Here is a 4539-nt window from a genome sequence, read left to right on the forward strand (position 1 = left end):
ATTTGAGGAAGGACATTCTTGCTATTGAGGGAGTGGAGCGTAGGTTCACAAGGTTAATTCCCGGAATGGCGGGACTGTCATATGTTGAAAGATTGGAGCAACTGGGCTTGTATACACTGGAATTTAGAAGGATGAGAGGGGATCTGATTGAAACATATAAGATTATTAAGGGAATGGACACGCTAGAGGCAGGAAAAATGTTCCCGATGTTGGGGGAGTCCGGAACTAGAGGCCACAGTTTAAGAATAAGGGGTAGGCCATTTAGAACGGAGTTGAGGGAAAAAAGTTTTTCACCCAGAGAGTGGTAGATATGTGGAATGCTCTGCCTCAGAAGGCAGTGGAGGCCAATTCTCTGGATGCTTTCAAGAAAGAGTTAGATAGAGCTCTTAAAGATAGCGGGGTCCAGGGACATGGGGAGAGGGCAGGAAAGGGGTATTGATTGTGGATGATCAGCCATGATTACATTGAATGGCAGTGCTGGTTCAAAGGGCTGAATGGCCGACTCCTGCACCTATAGTCTATTGTTTAAATAAGCGCCAGCATTGCATTTGTCTTCTTTACCACAGACTCGGCCTCAGAATTAACCTTCCAGGAGTCCTGCACGAGGTCTCCCAAGTCGCTCTGCACCTCTTAATGTTCGAACCTTCTCCCCGGTGAGAGAATAGTCCGCACTCTTGTTCCTTTTTACCAAAATACTGTATTCCATCTGCCACTTTTTTTGCCCAGTCTTCCAATTTGTCTAAGTCCTTCTGCAATCGCGTTGCTTCCTCGGCACTACCTATCTCTCCGCCCCCCTTCGTATCATCCGCAAACTTTGCCACAAAGCCGTCAATTCCAGACCTCCACCTTGAATAAGTCCCATCCACCACGACCATCCGTCTCCCGCGGGCAAGCCGGTCCTGAATCCAAACAGGCAACTGTCTGTCGATCCCTCGCACCGCAGGCGTCTCGATGAGGCTCCCGGGAGCACTCCGACAGGCCGCATCGCTGTCTGGGGTGGAGGGGCTACTGCACTGGGCTGGAGGAGGCTGCAGAGGGTTGTAAATCTGGTCAGTTCCATCTTGGGTCCTAGCCTACAAAGTACCCAGGACATCTTCAGGGAGCGGTGTCTCAGAGAGGCGGCGTCTGTTATTAAGGACCCCCAGCACCCAGGGCATGCCCTTTTCTCACTGTTACCATCAGGGAGGAGGTACAGGAGCCTGAAGGCACACACTCAGTGATTCAGGAACAGCTTCCTCCCCTCTGCCATCCGATTCCGAAATGGACACTGAACCCTTGGCCACTACCTCACTTTTTAATAAATATATTATTTCTGCTTTTTGCACGGATTTGTAATCTATCCAATACACTGTAATTGATTTAAGAACATAACATAAGAAATATGGGCAGGAGTAGGCCATCCGGCCCATCGATCCTGTTCAGTCATTCAATGAGATGATGGCCGATCTGTCCGTAAACTCAGCTCCATCGACCGGCCTTTTCCCCAGAACCCTTAATTACTTTGCTGTGTAAAAACCTACCTAACTGTTTCTTAAGTATATTTAGTGAGGAAGCCTCAGCTGCTTCCCTGGGCAGAGAATTCCACAGATTCACCACTCTCTGGGAAAAACAGTTTCTCCCCATCTCCGTCCTAAATCTTCTCCCCTGAATCTTGAGGCAATGTCCCCGAGTTCGAGTCTCACCCACCAATGGAAACAACTTTCCTACATCTATCTTATCTGTCCCTTTCAAAATTTTGTCTGTTTCTATAAGATCCCCTCTCATTCTTCTGAACTCCAGAGAGTACAGTCCCAGGCGACTCAATCTCTCCTCGTAGGTTAACCCCTTCATCCCTGGAATCAGCCCGGTGAACCTCCTCTGCACTGCCTCCAAAGCCAGTATATCCTTCCTCAAGCACGGAGACCGGAACTGCACACAGTACTCCCGGTGCGGCCTCACCAGTACCCTGTATAGTTACAGCATGACCTCCCTGCTCTTGAATTCGACCCCTCCAGCAACAAAGGCCAGCGTCCTATTTTCCTTCTTGCCCCTGCAAACCGACCTTTTGCTGTTCCTCACAATCCCGGAATCATTTTCCTGACTTGCTCCGCACAGAGCCAAGCTGGCAGTCCACAATTAAGCCAAGGGTTTCCAAGTGCCCGTAAATCCTATTGCTGAGAATTCTGTCCGGCTGCTGATGGGACAGTCGCCATTCTCTAGTTCCCAGGATGATCCCGTCCCCTTCCTTACCGGCGAATCACCCATCAGTCCTCCGGGACCTCGCCTGCCCGCTCACCTCTGTTCAGGGCCCCAGACAGTCCTTTCCAGGTATCCCCCTGTTCCTCGACACACCCCACTGTTCATGGAGCATGTCATACCCTCGTACGCCAAGGTCCCCCGTCCCTCGTCACTCCCCACTGTTCACGGTGCGTGTCTTACCCTCGTATACCGAGGTCCCCCGTCCCTCGACACTCCCCACCGTTCACGGTGCATGTCCTACCCTCGTACACCGAGGTCCCAACGTCCCTCAGCACTCCCCACCGTTCACGGCGTCTGTCCTACCCTCATATGCCGAGGTCCCCCTGTCCCTCGACACTCCCCACCGTTCATGGTGCGTGTCCTACCCTCGTACGCCGATCTCGCTGACAACTGTGTCCCTCCCTCCCATCACAGGAGGCTCCCGCCAAGACCAAATACGGCCCGCTGAAGGATGAGGACCGTATCTTCACCAACCTGTATGGCAGGCACGACTGGAGGTGAGAGGAATTCAGAGGCGATCCCTAACCGAGGGGAGATGGTCGCAGGCTCATGGAGGGAGGTGTCCTCTCACTGTGAGGGGAGGAAAACGGGGACGCTCTCTCACAGGGATAACATCAGGGTGACGCTTCCAGACAGTGGAAGGGACAATGCAGGCACTCCAGGGGGGGGGGGGGGAGGGGAATTTGTGGGCATTCCCTCATTCAGGGTTTGGGGTATTTGTGTACATTCCCTCATGTTTTGGATTGGAGAATTTGCAGACGTTCCCTCATTCAGGGGTTGGGGAATTTGTGGACGTCCCCTAATTCAGGGTTTGGGGTATTTGTGGACGACCCCTAATTCAGGGTTGCGGTATATATGCACGTTCTCTAATTTGTGGACGTTCCCTAACATTTGAGTTGTGTAATTTATGGACGTTCCCTCAGAGAGAGATTGGGGAATTTGTGGACATTCCCAAATTCAGGAGGTATTTGTAGACGGTTCCTAATTCACAAGGTTGGGGTATTTCTGGACGACCCCTAATTCTGGTGTTGGGGTGTTTGTGGACGTCCCCTAATTCAGAAGGTTGGGGTATTTGTGGACCTTGATAGAGGAGTTGGGGTATTTGTGGACGTCCCTTAATTCAGGAGTTGGGGTATTTCTGGACGGTTCCTAATTCAGGTGTTGGGGTATTTGTGGACGTCCCCTAATTCAGAAGATTGGGGTATTTGCGGGCATTCCCTAATTCAAGGGTTGGGGTATTTGTGGATGTTCCCTAATTCAGGGGTTGGGGTAATTGTGGACATTTCCTAATTCAGGGGTTGGGGTATTTGTGGACATTCTCTAATTCAGGGATTAGGGTATTTGTGGACGTCCCCTAATTCTGGTGTTGGGGTATTTGTGGACGTCCCTTAATTCAGGAGTTGGGGTATTTCTGGACGGTTCCTAATTCAGGTGTTGGGGTATTTGTGGACGTCCCCTAATTCAGAAGATTGGGGTATTTGCGGGCATTCCCTAATTCAAGGGTTGGGGTATTTGTGGATGTTCCCTAATTCAGGGGTTGGGGTAATTGTGGACATTTCCTAATTCAGGGGTTGGGGTCTTTGTGGGTATTCCCTAATTCAGAAGGTTGGGGTATTTTTGGACGTCCCCTGATAGAGGAGTTGTGGTATTTGTGGATGTCCCCTAATTCAGGGAGTGGGGTATTTCTGGACATTCCCTAATTCCGAAGTTTTGGGTATTTGTGGAATTCCCTAATTCAGAAGGTTGGGGTATTTGCAGACGTCCCCTGATTGAGTAATAGATCTTTCTGGGTGCTCATTTTTTAAGGGCGGGGGAACTTGTGATGCCCCCGTACTTAACGGGACGGGGTGACTTTTCTGAAGCCCCCAAGGCGAAGGGTTATCAATTCTGAGTTGCCTCCATCTGGGACGTGAACGTCAGCACTCCCTGATCTGCCAGGGAAATTCGGACGCTCCATAACTCACAGGAAATTGGGGGCACTCCCTCGCTATCAGGGTGATGACAAAACATAAATATTTTTCAATCCCCCTCCTCCCACTCCCCTCCACTCTTGTCCCCCCAGGCTGAAGGGAGCGCTACGGCGGGGCGACTGGTACAAGACGAAGGAGATCCTGCTGAAGGGGGCGGACTGGATCCTCGGGGAGGTGAAGACATCCGGGCTGAGGGGTCGCGGAGGGGTCGGGTTTCCAACCGGCAAGAAGTGACTCTTCATGAACAAGCCTTCAGATGGCAGGTGTGGAGGGAGATTCACTCTGTGTCTGACCCCGGGAGTGTGTAATGGGACGGTGAGGAGCGAGGTTC

The 4539-nt window shown here is 51.4% G+C and overlaps 1 long non-coding RNA gene across 1 annotated transcript; it reads left to right on the forward strand.

The window, feature by feature from the left end:
• The first annotated feature begins 510 nt into the window (after positions 1-510).
• On the forward strand, positions 511-4431 carry LOC132388143 (uncharacterized). The gene is made up of 3 exons (XR_009510158.1): positions 511-653; positions 2653-2735; positions 4301-4431. It is a non-coding gene; the product is annotated as an uncharacterized LOC132388143 (long non-coding RNA).
• Positions 4432-4539: the final 108 nt, after the last annotated feature.

The sequence above is a fragment of the Hypanus sabinus genome, unplaced genomic scaffold, assembly GCF_030144855.1.
Source record: "Hypanus sabinus isolate sHypSab1 unplaced genomic scaffold, sHypSab1.hap1 scaffold_2698, whole genome shotgun sequence".
Lineage (NCBI taxonomy): Eukaryota > Metazoa > Chordata > Chondrichthyes > Myliobatiformes > Dasyatidae > Hypanus > Hypanus sabinus.